Raw genomic sequence first — 17379 nt, 5'->3', positions numbered from 1 at the left:
GTGGTAACAATGGCACTGTATGATATAAATTGGTCAGGTAACAATGGCTGACCGGTCAGGTAACAATGACTGACCAAGATATTGCGCTTGGGCTGTAGGAGCCCCTCCGGAGTCTGTACACACCCCCAGTGAGCGCCGTCGACGATAAATAAATATGGATGGCTCGGGCTGCACGCCGCAGTAGATCCAGTTGATCAGCAGATCCAGCTTTTGGGAGTATCGAAGTAGCTGCACGGCGTTCGCAGCCATTGATCTTCTCCCTCCTATCCTATCTCTTTATTTTCTCATTATCAGACTTTGGATATACCATGTATTAGGATGATATTTTGTATTCTAGAGGCTCAGATTCGTGACACCGGGTCCTAGTGAGATTATATTGTGTATTTTGTTAAATTCTTCAGTACTTTAATTTTGCTTAATTGATATTTCTTTCCGCTATTTTTGATAAATTGGGTTAAGTGTTGAATAGTGGTCTGACACTTGTGAACGTAGTTTTCAGGAGTTGAAGAATCGATTGACATCTGCACCAGTGCTCACTCTTCCTGAAGGAACAGAAGGTTATGTGGTATATTGTGATGCCTCAGGTATAGGTTTGGGGTGCGTATTGATGCAGCGTGGGAATGTGATTGCTTATGCATCAAGACAATTGAAGAAGCATGAAAAGAATTATCCAACCCATGATTTGGAATTGGCTGCAGTAATATATGCTTTGAAGATATGGCGGCACTACTTATACGGCGTCCATGTTGACATCTACACAGATCACAAGAGTTTACAATACATCTTCAAGCAGAAAGAGTTGAATTTGAGGCAGCGTAGGTGGCTTGAATTATTGAAAGACTACGACGTCGAGATATTGTATCATCCCGGTAAAGCCAATGTTGTGGCAGACGCTCTCAGCCGTAAATCAATGGGAAGCTTAGTACATATTGAGGCAGGTAGATGGGGGTTGACTAAAGAGCTTCATCAGCTAGCCAATATGAGAATCAGATTGTTAGACTCTGATGACGGAGGTGTTACTGTACAGAATACATCAGAATCATCTTTGGTAGCCGAGGTAAAAGCACGGCAATATGAAGATCCTATCTTAGTACGATTAAGAGAGAGCATTCAGCAGTGTAAAAGTATGGCTTTTGAGATCGGAAGAGATGGGGCACTGAGATACCAGGGCCGATTATGTGTGCCTAATGTGGCAGGGTTGCGAGAGAAGATTATGAATGAGATTCATCAATCCCGATATTCCATCCATCCCGGCTCGACAAAGATGTATCATGATGTCAAGGAGCAGTATTGGTGGGATAACATGAAGAAGTCTATTGCAGAATTTGTAGCCCAGTGTCCCAATTGTCAACAAGTAAAGATAGAACATCAGAAACCCGGTGGATTGCTTCAGAATATAGAGATTCCGACCTGGAAATGGGAGGTGATTAATATGGATTACATTATTCGATTACCTTGCTCTTATCATAAGTTTGACTCCATCTGGGTGATAATTGATCAACTTACAAAATGTGCCCATTTTCTGCCAGTTAAGACAACTTACACGACTATGCGAAGTTGTATATCAAGAAGATTGTTAGGTTTCATGGTGTGCCGGTATCTATTATATCAAACCGAGGAGCTCAATTTACAGCTAACTTTGGAGGTCTTTTCAAAAGGGTTTAGGCACACAAGTGAATCTCAGCACTGCATTTCATCCGCAGACTAACGGACAGGCTGAACGTACCATTCAGACACTGAAAGATATGCTACGAGCATGTCTTCTAGATTTTAAGGGAAACTGGGATGACCATCTTCCACTCATAGAATTCGCCTACAATAACAGCTACCATTCCAGTATTAAAATGGCCCCATACGAGGCACTATACGGGAGAAGATGTAGATCACCAATTGGATGGTTCGAAGTCAGTGAAACAGAATTATATGGGCCATATTTGATTCACCAAGCTATTAATAAGGTGAAAGTGATACAGGAGCGATTGAGGACGGCACAAAGCAGGCAAAAATCTTATTCCGATGTCCGACGTTGTGATCTGGAGTTTGAGGATGGTGATTGGGTTTTCCTAAGGATCTCACCAATGAAGGGTATTATGCATTTTGGGAAGAAAGGTAAGCTGAGTCAAAGGTATATTGGGCCGTATAAAATTCTTCGACGGATTGGACAGGTTGCTTATGAGTTAGAATTGCCATCCGAATTGGAATTTGTCCACCCGATATTCCATGTATCTATGTTGAATAAATGTATTGGAGACCCTTCTCGAGTCGTCCCTATCAAAGATGTACAGGTTACAGAGGACCTATCATATGAAGAAGTGCCAGTGGCTATATTAGATCGACAAGTCCGCAAGCTGAGAACAAAAGATGTAGCTTCCATCAAAGTATTGTGGAGGAACAAGAATATGGAAGAAATAACATGGGAAGCAGAAGAGGAGATGAAGTCTAAATACCCGTACCTATTCCAGAATGAAGATAACAAGGATGCTGGTGGAACACATGATACATTGGAAGGTGAAATGGCTCTATGAGGTAAGCAATAACTTGAGAATACTCTTCCTTAATACAAAATGGTGATATGTAGATAATGTACATGTCCATAATGCTTTGCATACTCTTGTAAGTCCATACGTTGAGTTAACCGCGTGCAAGTTTGTCCTCTATTTATGGGAGAAACTTGGCCGGAATCCACGATGATTTAAACTCCCCATGAACCCTTACATTCGAGGACGAATGTTCCTAAGAGGAAAGGGTGTTACAACCCATATCCATACGCGTTAGTTCATGCCATATATTAGTTAACATAAATCCAAGAAGTAATTACCTTTGAGATGATAAAAAGTTAATCATGTTGGTCTTAAGTGATACAAGGGTGTATAAGGGTGATTAACAAGTATTAGAAGTTAAATGAATCAAGGATGTTGTAACTCGTATTTTCAGGTAAACCTAGAGGTTCTTAATACACTCAAGAGGTCATGTATTAAGGTATTTTAATCATATAATATCCGTATCATAAGTCTTGAAGTCAAACGAGTTATGAAACAAAAGTCGACAAACGTTGTCGCAACTTAGGTTCATAAATTTACTTAAACATTAGGTTAAATGTTTCTAAGATTTTCTCCTAATTTACAAGGAATTACGGGGTGATATACCCACCAAATTAAAGGTCTATGAGTCTAGTTTCCAAAGCATTAAACCGTTTGTCAATACGATCTCAGAGTATAGAGATATTCATATTTTTGCAAGCCTGCACAGATTGGTAGATGACAAGTAGGTGCATCACCTACTTGCCAAAATGATAGGACAAAATTAAAAGACCTAAGTCGGCCAAGAGAGGAATTTTAAGGGGTTATGAACTCAGTTATTTCATCCATATTTCAGACCCTCAAAACCAAAGTTATCCCCTGCAACTCCTCCCCAAAAATCCCACACAAACCCTAATCGATTTTCCCTCTCTTTCAAGTTCTATTCGAAGGTAAAACCTAGAGTTTGAAGAACCAAGGGAAGGGCTGAGTTAGCCAACAAGTAAGGTAAGTTAATGCCATCTTTCATACATTTTTCTCTGTTGTGAATTCATGGTAATTCTTTCTATACAAGTAAGAACTCACGAGACGGTGATCGGAAGCTGTGAGTTCGGGTTATTCACTTGTAGCGGACTGTTTTGTGGACTGTTTTATGTTGCTATTGGGCTTCGTGTTTTACTACTATTTTATGGATTTTTGGTGGTGGAAGGGTGTGGAGAAACACCATATATATGTAGGGTTATGGGCTGATAGTTATTCGTAACATTTCTGGGTCGTTTGACACGACTACGGTGGTCGTCGTATGTATGTATGATCTAATTAGGTTGTGCGTGGACTGTTTTGAGAGGCTCAATATGTTTATTATTGATGTTGTTTGGGCTGTTTGGTGATTGTTTTGAATGGTGTGAAGTCATATATATAGGGGAGGTGTTGTCCGTTTCAATGTAAAATAGGTTGCGGTCGATACATAATAGTTATGACGCTTAAATGATAACGATAGTATCGTTTCTCTTATTGTAGACTAAGGAGTTGTAACAATTGGATAGCTTGTGATTGGGGCAGTATATACAAGGTATGTGAGGCTATCCCTTTTCTTCATTTGCACGACTCCGATTGTACATAATGTAATGAACGAGCTTCCAAAGATACTCTACTCTTAAAAGCTAGCAGTACTTACATTGCTTTCCCTCTTATGGAACGATTGATGTTAATGTTGCTTCTCTTATTCTTATGTTATCAATGTTGTTGGTACTTCCTGATTCTTATAAGGTTTGTAATGAAGAGTTGGTCCTAATAATGTGCACAGAGGATACCGACCTTACGTCACTCCGAAAGGTTTAGAATGTGATTCCATGAGTCGAGCATGCATTATATATATGTATCTATTTTACTCTACCGAGCCACGCTATAGTCAGCTGGGTACGGCACATATTGTGCAACCACTGATCAGTTGGGTTTTACCGAGCTCCACGCGGCCGGGTACAATTCTACCAAGCCTTATGATGGCCGGGTACGTTTTTACCGAGCCTATTATGGCTGGGTACGATATGATGATGATGACGCCCACAGAGGCGTATGTTTTAAAAGTTTATGTATGCATACATATGTATCATGCATTTCATGTCAGTAGCCCTCAGAGGTACTCAAATGTTTCAGGTTGTATATTCTCTATCCCTACTTACATTATTGTTTGTATTTATGGTTCCCTGCCTTACATACTCAGTACTTTATTCGTAATGATATCCTTTTGTTTGTGGACGATGCATGTCATGCTGCAGGCCCTAATAGACAGGCAGGTGCAGCTCCCCCACCACAGTAGGTTGTCCAGTTCAGCAGTGATTGGCGAGATCCCTTCTCCGGACTTGCCGTGGTCTTGGTATACATTTTTGTTATAGACATTATGGGTATGTCAGGGCCCTGTTCCGGCTATGTTGCAGCACTTATGTTCATTTAGAGGCTCATAGACAAGTGTCAACTCATGTATAGTTTGGTATGCCTTGTCGGCTAGTTTTTGTTGTATAGTCTTTCATGGTAGCGTGGTAGCTCGTACCTTATATGTAATTTCTTGATTGTCTGGTCATCCCCTGCTATGTATGTTCATGCCATCATATTTTATTGTTGGTTGTCCATGATCCATGTCTACCATTTATATTGATCTCGTCAACCCTAAAAATAAAAAAAAGGTTAGATAAAATGTACGTTGGTGCTCGGCAAGTATGGTCGGGTGCTAGTCATGGCCCTCTAGTTTGGGTCGTGACAATTCAGATGGATCCGAAGAAGATAGAGGCAGTCAAGAACTGGCCTAGACCCGCATCAGCTATAGTGATCCGGAGTTTCTTAGGTTTGGCAGGCTATTACCATCGGTTTGTGGAGGGGTTTTCATCTATTGCAGCCCCGATGACTAGGTTGACCCAGAAAGGTGCCCAGTTCTGGTGGTCGGACGAGTGTGAGGCAAGCTTTCAGAAGCTCAAGACAACTTTGACTATGGCGTCGGTGTTGGTTTTGCCCATAGGTCCAGGGCCATATACAGTTTATTGTGACACATCTCGTATTGAACTTTGTGAGGTGTTGATGTAGGATGGCAAGGTTATTGCTTATGCTTTGCGACAGTTGAAGATTCATGAGAAGAATTATCTAGTTCATGATTTGGAGTTAGCAGCCATTGTTCACGCATTGAAGATTTGGAGGCACTATCTATATGGCGTGTCATGTGAGGTGTTCACGGATCACATTGTTCTACAATATTTGTTCAACAGAAGGAACTAAATTTGAGGCAGAGAAGGTGGTTGGAGCTATTGAAATATTACGATATCACCATCTTATATCATCCGGGAAAGGCCAATGTGGTGGCTGATGCTTTGAGTAGAAAGTCAGCCAGTATAGGCAGTCTTGCATATATTCCGGTCAGTGAGAGACCGACTTGCTTGGGATGTTCAGGCTTTGGCCAATCAGTTTGTGAGGTTGGACGTTTCTGAGCCCAGCCGTGTGTTAGCTTGCACAGTCGCTCATTCTTCATCATTTGAGCGTATCCGAGATCGGCAGTATGATGACCCTCATTTCTATGTCCTTAGGGACACGGTGCAGCACAGAGGTGCCAAGCAGGTTACATTAGGAGATGATGGAGTTTTGGGCCTATAGGTCTAGTTTGTGTGCCTAATGTGGATGGACTTCAAGAGTTGATTTTAGAGGAGGCCCATAGTTCTCGGTACTCTATTCATCCGGGCGCCGCTAAGATGTATCAGGATTTGCGGCAGCATTATTGGTGGAGGAGTATATAGAAGGATATTGTTGCATATATGGCCCGGTGTTTGAATTGTCAGTAGGTAAAGTACGAGCATCAGAGACCTGGTGGTTTGTTCTAGAAGATTGAGATTCCTGAGTGGAAGTGGGAGCGTATCACTATGGACTTCGTTGTTGGACTCCCATGGGCTCAGAAGAAGTTCGATGCAAAGTGGGTTATTGTTGATCGGCTGACCAAGTTAGTACATTTCATTCCTGTGGCAGTCTCCTATTCTTTCGAGAGGTTAGTTGAGATCTATATTCGGGAGATTGTTCATGTTCAGGGTGTGCCCGTGTCTATCATTTCGGATCGAGGTACGCAGTTTACCTCACATTTCTGGAGAGCGGTTCAGCGTGAGTTGGGCATATGGGTCGAGTTGAGCACGACATTTCATCCTCAAACGGACGGGCAATCCGAGCGCACTATTCAAATTTTGGAGGATATGCTCTGAGCTTGTGTTATTGACTTTGGAGGCTCGTGGGATCATTTCTTGCCTTTAGTGGATTTTGCCTACAACAACAGCTACCAGTCGAGCGTCCAGATGGCTCCTTATGAGGCTTTATATGGTAGGCGGTGTCGGTCGCCAATTGGATGGTTTGAGCCGTGAGAGGCTCGGTTGTTGGGTACGGATCTAGTACACGATGCCTTGGGCAAGGTCAGGATCATTCAAGATAGGCTTCGTACAGCTCAGTCCAGGCAAAAGAGTTATGCCGACCGCAAGGTTCGTGATGTGGCATTCATGGTCGGCGAGTGGGTGTTGCTTCGGGTATCGCCTATGAAGGGCGTGATGAGATTTGGGAAGAGGGACAAGCTTAGCCCTAGATTCATTGGCCCGTTTGAGATTCTTGATCGAATGGGAGAGGTGGCTTACAAACTTGTGTTGCCGCTGAGTTTATCAGTCGTGCATCCAGTGTTTCATGTGTCCATGCTTCAGAAGTATCACGGCGATCCATCCCACGTGTTAGATTTCAGCACTGTCCAGTTGGACAAGGACTTGTCCTATGAGGAGGAGCTGGTAGCTATTCTAGACCGGCAGGTTCGTCAGTTGAGATCGAAGAGTTTCCCTTCTGTTTGTGTTCAGTGGAGAGGTCAGCCTATTGAGGCAGCGACTTGGGAGTCTGAGTCCGATATGCAAAGCCGATATCCCCACTTTTATCTGACTCAGGTACTTCTTTTCTATGTTGATTCGAGGATGAACGGTTGTTTTAGAGGTGGAGAATGTGATGCCCCAAAAGGTAATCACTTGTTTTACAAGTCGATTCTGTGTTTCGAGGCCTTAAAAACCTCTTCTTGTCTCACCTCGATTTACGTGTGCAGTCCGAGCATGTTTTCGAAAAGCTTTTAATTGAAAACTATGTAAAATAAGGAAATTGGCTTTTAAAATTGAATAAAGTTGACTTTGGTCAACATTCTTGGTAAACGGACCCGGACCCGTGATCCGACGGTCTCATAGGATCTGTAGTAAAATTTTGGACTTGGGCATATGCCCGGAATCGAATTCCGAGGTCCCAAGCCCAAGAAATGAATTTTTAAAGAAAATTATTTTCTGGAAAATATAAGAGTATTTGGAAGTGAAAGATGTTTGAAATTGATGGTATCGGGCCCGTATTTTAGTTCCGGATCCCGGTACAATTTTGAAATAAAAATTAAGTTGAATATGTGAAGTTTGGTAAGAATCGGAGCTCGTTTATTATAAATCGGACATGTATTTAAGAAAATTAGAAATTTTGATGTTCTTGAGTGATTTCATGAATTGGAGGCTTAATTCATAGTCGTTGATGTAATTTTGATGATTTAATCGCATGATCAAGTCCGTATGATGTGTTTAGGTTAAGGTGCATGTTTGGTTTGGAGCCCCGAGGGCTCGGGCGAGTTTTGGATAGGCCACAGAGTGAAATTGGACTTGGGAACAAGTGTTGGTATCTCGTATTTTTGCCCAGGCCTCTGATCTCGCGATTGTGAGATCAGGCTTCGCTATTGCGAAGTTCTCAGCTTGGTAATTGCGACCCAAGCGTCGCAAATGCGACCCAAGCCTGGGTAGGCCCTTTTCGCAAATGCGAACCCATGGTGGAAATTGCAAAGCCCTCCTTTTCACAAATGCGATGTTACCTTCGCAAATGCGAAGGTGACCGGATTTTTTCCTTGGTCGCAAATGCGATAGATTCTTCGCAATTTCGAAGATAGCAGGTTCCAAAGGGGTTCGCAATTGTGAAACCCTGGTCGCAATTGCGACATCTGTGACCTGCTAAATCATAAATTAGCCGAAAATTCTTCATTTTTCAAACTTTCTCAAAACCTAAACTCTCTTAGGCGATTTTCTAAAGAAAGTTCTTCTCCAAATCAATTGTAAGTCATTTCTAATTCATTTTTGTTAATCTATAACATCTTTTTATATGATTTCAACTCAAAATCAAGGGTTTTCATGGGGAAAATTGGGTGTTTTGGGTAGAACTTTGGATTTTCAAATTTTGGGTATTTGGACCTCGATTTGAGGTCCGATTTCAAAACAAATTATATATTTGGGTTCGTGGATGAATAGGTAATCGGGTTTTGTTTCGAACCTCGGGTTTTGACCATGTGGGCCCGGAGTCGATTTTTCACTTTTTCGGAAAATCATTGGAGAACCTATTTTCATGAATTAGAATTGATTCATTTAGCATTTATTGATATTATTAAGTAAATTGTTACTAGATACTAGTGAATTGGTGGTGGAAACAAGAGGTAAAGCGATAGTTGAGGCTTGAATTGTGTTCGTGGCATCGAGGTAAGTGTTTGGTCTAACCTTTGATTGAGGGATTAGGAGTTGTCTTATTTGCTATGTGTTAATTGTTGAGTACGACGTATAGGCATGGTGATGAGTATCTATACATTGGTGTCAAGCATGCCCGTGAGTCTTATACTATGATTAATGTGACTCTGTTTCGTACTGTTCATGCTTTATATGATGATTTCTATTGTTGAGCAAGGCTTGTGGAAGTATTATTTGTAATTGGACATTGTAGAGCGTTGGCTCAAGTTGAGAATTGAGTTGTGAAGTAAATGTGGAAAAGAGAAGAGGTTTATGATATTGTCTCCCTTGCCGGGATGTTATTATTCATGATATTGTTTCCCTTGTCGGGGTATTGTTGTTAAGCTATTGTTCCCTTGCCGGGATTTTATTGAAATATTATTGATTCCCTTGCCCAAATTGCTTTGTGATTGTTGCTTGGATGAGGAAGAGTGTAAAGCATGAAAGGTGATGCCGTGTATGATTTTTCAGAGTGTTAATGCGCGAAGGGTGATGTCGTGCCAATATTGTGAGGTAAAAGCATGAAGGGTGATGTCGTGCCGCACGATGTACAATGTCGTGCCATGATATGAGTGATAATGCATGAAGGATAATTCCATGCCATGATTATGTGAGGTAAAAGCATGAACGGTGATGTCGTGTCGATTATATTGATTCTTATAGTGAGGGCGAGAGTAAAAGCATGAAGGGTGATGTCGTGCACTTGTCTTTGATTTCTGATTCTTGTTGATAATTAAATTATGGTGTTCTTTACATTTATCTATTATCTTTCTGTTGTTACTTGTTGTTCTCTGCAGCATGTTTCCCCATCTCATCCTTAACTATAAATTTCTGCCTTTACTTTTTCGCTATATATGATTTACCTACACAGGTTTATTTGGTAGTCTTGTCCTAGCCTAGTCACTACTTCGCTGAGGTTAGGCTAGGCACTTACCGGCACATGGGGTCGGTTGTGCTGATACTACACTCTGCGCTGTGTGCAGATCCCGGTGCTGCAGCTTTTGGACCACAGTGAAATTCCTGCTTCAGTCCATCAGGCGACCTGAAGTAGTCCTGCAGGTGTCCACAGGACTTGGCATCTCCTTCTATCCTTTTATATTGTTTCTTCTATGTATTTCTGAAATAGTTTGTATTTATCTTTCGGACCGTTATTTGTAGTACTCTTAGACAGTCTGTGAAATTGTGACACCAGATCTGGGTAGCTTTTGATTTCTGGATTTGTATAGGTATTAATATTAAATTGTTACATTTCATTCTTTCGCTTTATTATTTTCACTAATTTTGCAAATGTTAATTCACAACTGCTAAAGGATTTAAAAATGGAAAAGGTAAATAATTGTAATGGTTGGCTTGCCTACCTCTCACTAGTAGGCGCCATCACACCTCCCGAGGGTGAAAAATCTGGGTTGTGACATTATCGCTCGTCTTGAAGTAGTTGTGACCTTTTGTTGTTATATGGTGTATTGTTATTTACATTTATATGTTGTTGGATTTCTCTGGTTGTTGTTGTTGGTATATGATATTGGAGGAGGCCCTTGGTACAAGGGAGATGCTGCTGAATTTACGCCAACGAGCTAATAGCTTGTGTAACAGACTTAGCCTTTACTCGGCATTGATTTTGAATCTCCTTATGCTATGGTAGATTGAGTTGAGCTGTTTGAAGAGTTGTTTTAAAGGTATTAAGGGATCAATGGGGTTAAGGCATGTTAAGACTAAACCTTTCCTTCATTTTGGCATGATCCCGTAACTACAAGTGTTTGATAATGAGACATAAAGAGAAGTTCATATTCTTGAATTTATGTACATAATCCTAGTCTCATAAGTTATCATATTCTCCCTCATCAGGATTTTATATTCAGTTAAGTATTGTCTTCTTCCAGCCAAGAGAGTAGAGGATACATATATATATATAGTTTTACAGTATTTTCACCACCATCGAGCTACAATCGGTGGGCAGGCCCCTATTGGGCAACCTCTATTTAGATAGTAAGTTATATACTGGGAGAGTGGAGTCAGTATCAACAGGTAAGCATATCTTCAGATTATCTTTGACTCCCAGTTACTTTCAATTATTATATTACCAGTACAGGTTTAGCTTTTAGTTTATTTGTTGCCTTACATACTCAGTACATTATTTCATATTGACATCATTTTTGTTGGAGACGCTGCATTTCATACCTGCAGGTCCTGATGGAAAGCTGGATAGACCTTCCCAATAGACAGAGTCAAATATTAGCCCGGTTGGTAAGCTCCACTTCCTCGGAGTTACTAGGTCTAGACCTTGGAGTCCATTTTTTATATACAGGTTTGATGAGTAGGTCGAGGCCCTGTCCCAGCCATGATACAAGTTTGTTATCTCTAGAGGCTTGTAGATGAGTCATGTACATTTTATATGTTAGTATTGTGACCTTGCTAGCCATGTGTACATGTTTAGCTTGGTATTGCTGGTTGTAGACGTTCATAGCGGCCTCGTCGGCCTGCACAGTTATGTATATGAGCTTTTAGTTATGTTTACTCCTCAGATGAGAGAGATGTTACTTTTAGATGATTCAGAATATGGCCTCATCGGCCTAAGTTGAGGGTTACCTATCCATAGTTCACAGTTACAGAGTGTTGTGCTCGGGTCGAGTATGGCATTGGGTGCCATCCACGCCTCTTCAGGTTTGGGGCGTGACATTGCTCCGTCCAGATAATATCACAATAGTCATTGTATCGCTCCGCCTAGAAAATATCACAATAGCCACTCGTATCGCTTCGCCCAAACAATATCAGCGAAATGCCACCCTTATACTCCACACAACAGCAATCAATCCAAACAACATGTCCACATGTGCCACAATATCACAAAGACAATGGCACCAAAGTTTTATCATAGATATGAGATCATAATTTATCAACAAGGTGCACAAGGACATGAAAATGGTAAAATACGATTGTGTTTTAAACAATAAAGTATTATCGTGGCTAAAACAAGTGTAATGATCTCATTCACATAGCTACAAAGTGATGGAGCATATTCCATATACAATTGATGTAAGGCCCCATGAAATTTTACTCAAAAACCCAAAATCTCGTAGTGCCAAGTTAAGAATATGTGTTAGAAATTTATAAATTCTTCGCGGCGAGCCTTTTGGATTGATCTGTGCATTAAAAAGTTAAGGAAAACTATTTTTCAGAAGAGCGCATTTCTGCGGCTCATTATGCGACCGCATAACAACAATACGGGCCGCATATCTGCCATAGAGTGAGACAGAGTGTTGGCTAATTTTGAGGACAACTATGCGGCCAATTATGCGATCGCATAATCGATATGTGGGTCGCATAGTCGTCGCATAAGCTCTTAGGGATTTTTGCAAAGGGTAGTTCTGTGGTGCATTATGCGACCGCAAAAAAGGTATGCAGATCGCATATTGGTTGCATACCCGGGGCAGAATATTTAAGTCTTGAGGGTTACTTTTGAGGTCCCTTTTGCGGGCCGCATATCAGTTATGCAATCGCAGATTGATTCGGGGATCCTATTTTCTAACTTTTAAAACCCGACTTCATTCCATTAAAAATACCCCATTATACCCTCTTGTGCTATTTTCTACTATATTTAGAGTGAGAGAAAGAGTTCTAGAGGGAGAAAGTGATCCTCACCAAGTCTCTATTCAATCCTTGCCCAAATCTTTGAAGATTATCAAGTAAGGTTACTAAGCCTTCACCCTAAGAGGTAAGAACTTGTGCCCTTATCTTTGATTTCGAAATTCCTACTTGAATAAGTAATTAACAAGTGGGTTCATGGGTATAAGGATGGATTTTCCTGCATGCATGTGTGATAAAAAGGGTATGGGGAGGCTATGAGCTAAAAATGTAACAAATGGGGTGTAGGATGATAGAATCTCTCACCAAAAAGGCCCTAAAATCAGGGAAAGGATCCAATCCAGTACTTAATGGTCCAGTAAATCTCAACGGTACCATGGATAAAAGCCACATGTCTGCTTAGAGTTTAAATAGTATGGATGCATTTGAATTTTGTGACAATATTTTTTTAGCTAATACACCCTTTGGCTTCTTTTACAAAAATAAATAAATAGTATACTGAGGACAAGTTAGTGCATCATTTTACTCATTTGTTTCAATGACAAAATATAAATAAAATAACATATGATTGGAACAATTTTGAAAATCAAAAGAGTGGAGTATGTTTATTTTTCTTCTAATAGTTGTGTTACCGATTTTTTTTCTTTCTCAACAATCTTGGTTGTTTAATCTATTTAGGTTTGCTGAAAATTAATGCATATATTTTTAATATATTGTTTTTGCTAAACATATTTTTTTATAGAATAAAGTTAAGGTATAAATCTGTTAGTTTATGTTTCTAAAATAATTGTGAAAAGTTCAGACGCATCCATACCATTAAAACTCTAAGTAGCCAGGTGACTTTTATCCATGGTACCATTGCGATTTACTGGACCATTAAGTACTGGACTGGATCCTTTTCCCTAAAATCATAATGCACACTTAGTGCTTGATAATGTGCCCAAATAAGCTAGAATCTTTATTATCCCTCTAATTCTTGGTTCAACTTGTAATTCTCATAAAATAGAACGAAGTTTCTAGGAGTTCTGGAATTATTGTAAGAATTTAAAGAAAACTCTATTGAGGTATGTATGGCTAAAACCCCCTCTTCTTAGAAATTGAGCTCCCATGGTGTCCATGTAAATGTTGTAAGTCCGAAAATTGATAGATGTAGTACTTTTTATTTCAAGTGGAATGGTGTTGCAAGAATATATGTGAATGGTGTGTCTCAATGTGCTCAATATGCTATTCTTGGTAAATTGAGGATATGTGAAGAATATGAACTATGTGCTAAAATGCCTAGATTTAAAGTCAAGTTTAAATTGAGATTGTTATGCCAAACCATGTGAAATCCTCTCTATGCTTACAACTTGAATTGCCCTTGTTTGTGCCTATCTTAAATTGCAAGGTTATTGTTGAAAGTGGAAATGATGTGAAATGAGGGGGAAAAGAGTTTGAGTTATGAAATGTGGCCTAGTGCCAAGTATGATGTGATAATTGTGACCCCAAGTACCGATGAACTGATATATCTAAAATAAAGATTGAAATGAGATGATGGATGGAAAAGGAAAAACGTCTTGGTAAGACGGCCTAGCCGATCGGGCCGTGATCGGACTCCATGCTACACACATGGTGGTACTGTGCTGATATTGAAACCGGAAAGTGAGAATGAAATCGTGACTGAGGTACATGTCTCAAATGAGGCAACTTAGCCGATGGGGTCGTGATCGGACTCAGCACAAGAAAGCGGTGGTATTGTGAATGATGATGTAACAGTATTAAATGACCCAACCTAAAGCTATGGGTGTGTGAAAGCTATGTGATCCCTTATTTAAAGCTTTTGTTGATCCTTATGATTTCTTTATTCTTGTATGGTTGTTCTTTCTAATGAGATGGTGTTTAATTATACATACTAGTACTATTCCATAATACTAACGTCCCTTTTCCCGACGGCGCTACATCTTTGAATGGATGTAGGTGGTTCCATAGCAGACAGTGCCGATCGCGGGTAGCGGAGCATCCTCCTCTCAGAAATCTAGGTGATCCCCTTCTTCTTCCAAGGATTATGCAATATATCTTTTGTTATAAATTACCACTTTTTGAGGTATAGCCGGGGCTTTATTGCCAGTATTATCATAACTGTCTTTTGTATATTTAGAGGCTCCGTAGACGTTTGTGTGGGTTGTGTACGGGCATTGGATGGGTCACTAGACTATGTTGTAATTCTAAACTCTTGTTCCTCTAAACTGTAACTGTATGAAATTTTTAGAAACTTAACTATAGTTTAAGGGATGTAATGTAAAATGAACTACCAATGTTATATGTATGATCTTCCCTACTGTCTAATTAAATGAAAGCATAGTTTCTCGATCATAGTGAGTTGTGTAGAAAGTGTCATAGTTTCTCGATCATAGTGAGTTGGGTAGAAAGTGTCCAAAAAGGCTTGCTCAGTCGGGTTCTCTCGATTGAGCATTGGTTGCACCTCCCGAGGTTGGGGCGTGACAATTCATCCCCAAAATAAAGTATATTAATAGCCTAAGCTCTATTCCGGTCATAAGCCAAGCATAACACCTATGTACACGCTCGTCACTTCGTGTAAGTTTACCGTGAAAATGGTAATGACAATTAAATTTATTAATGGGACTCTAAAAATACGTGATCTATTTTTATGCTAGTTTTTTAAGCAGTTGATGCTAGATATGTGAATCTTAACGGCCAAATACGAACTAAAGTAGAGTTATAATCAAACCGAGGGCTAGCTATTCGGGCCTCGGACTGACCGATGAGGGGCCTCGAGGTCGATGCCTGGGCTAAGGCTCGAGCTATCGGGGGTGATCGGGGAAGGGCTAACAGTTAGGATATAATCAAGGGAGGTGCTTTATAGTCAATAACAAGTAATAAATGAAGAACAAGTATGAAAGTAGTAAATGGAAGCGATGATCTCGAGCTAGTAAGTTAGAGAGAAAAGAGAGAGGGTTGTTATTTATCTTGAGTAGAATTGTTGGAGCAACAGCAGCCCCTTACAAAGTAATGATGATCCCCTTTATATAGGAGCGAAAATCCAACATAGTACAGAAATGCATTAATTGTAAATGTATGGAGATGGGACGGCTAGATGCGACACCTTGATACAGGTTCCGGGCAGACCGGCTTTGTCAAACTGGGCCACGTGCCTAGGGAATCCCCTATTTTACTCTAGCCTCGATTAATATTCTCTTTGGGTCGGACCTTGACGAGCTTCGAAGGAGGGAACTCAGTCATAGCTTCACATCCTCGAGGCCTCGAGGTGTTCTTCCAAAGTGACTTAACAGCAAGAAATTGGACCCTCTAATTTCGCTGCATACAGATAGTCTCTGCGTTTCCTAGAACAAAGTGATGGGAAATGATTCTGATACCCGACTCCCCGGGCTTCCTGTGGCGATGTCATGCCGATGACGTAACCTATGGCGTGAGTTTTCACGATAGCCAGGACATCTCATGGACTTTTCTTTTCGACACCATTCAATGCGCTATCGATTCCCATTCTCCAAAATGACAGTACCATCGTTGATTTGGTTCTTCATGAACGCATTAATTGTACCTACCGGTCAGTCTTCCAAAGCCATTGATGGTCGTGTCATTGTCCCCTATAAATAAGGGTATTGTGGTGTTATCCTCTACCCAAGTGTCTTCCTCTATTTATTCATCCATTTCTTCTCGCCATCTTTCTCTAATCAACACATTTGGGGTTCATGGCCTCAAGGTTGTTTGGCAGCATTCCCATCGGCCGTGTGGTGGCCTTTTGCCTAAGCTCCCCTTCGTCAAGCGAGATTATACAGTTCTGTCGTTGCTGCTGTTGTTGTTGTTACATCTACAGTTGTTGTCCTTATTGGCTCGAGATGATGATATACGGGGATCAACTTTCCTCACTTTAGAAAAGTATATGGACTACATACTGCTGCTCACAAAGGGGCTCGGATTATACACCGTTGCTCACCTTCACAACCCGGCTCGATGTGGTGCTTTGCCCCGAGCTGGCAGCTTGCACGACTCAATGTCCCAAGAAGTGGATTCAAAGTAGTGTGCAAACGAGGCCGACATTCGCCAAGTCTGTTTTCTCTCTGAGGTTCTCTTGGCTAGTGAGGGTCCTCGACCTTTGGCGGGCTATGGCATTTTTTCATCCCTCCCTGCTTCTCGACTTATCCTTTGGGGATATCAGCGTGGAAGGTCGGGATAAGGCTTCTGAGGATGCATGCCCAAAGAGAGGATGTCCGAGGGCGTTGTTGCAGGAGGTGGACCTTCGAGAGGAGACTAGGCTCTGGGCTTTTTCCACGTGTGTACGCCCTTTTGTTTCTTTGTTTCTGTGTAAAGACCCTTTGCGGGCTTTTGTAATCATATGTAAGGACCCCTCGAGGGCTGTTGTAAGCAAATTTTTATGAATATAAAGATGTTTTCTTGACTTCTGTCTTTGATACTTTTCATATTCTTGTATATTCTTGTGCGCTTGCGGGGATTCTGAACGTGTGCCCCTGTCGACGATCGTCAATATCTAACTCGGGTACGATCATTCTTTCTGGTCTTTGGTTGATAAAATGGCTCCTTTCCGAGCCCATTGTTGTTCCCTGGATCAAGCCTGAAGTGGTCTGATAGATTCGGGTCATCGGGCCCCTCAAGTCTCTAAGTGAAGGTCAGCTTCAGGCACTTGGAGATTTACTTTGAACTTGATGTAGATAACCTTTTTAGGGCATTGTAGG

This window comes from Nicotiana sylvestris, chromosome 12, assembly GCF_000393655.2.
Source record: "Nicotiana sylvestris chromosome 12, ASM39365v2, whole genome shotgun sequence".
Lineage (NCBI taxonomy): Eukaryota > Viridiplantae > Streptophyta > Magnoliopsida > Solanales > Solanaceae > Nicotiana > Nicotiana sylvestris.
The sequence above is the reverse complement of the archived record's forward strand: the minus strand, read 5'-3'. Positions refer to the sequence as shown.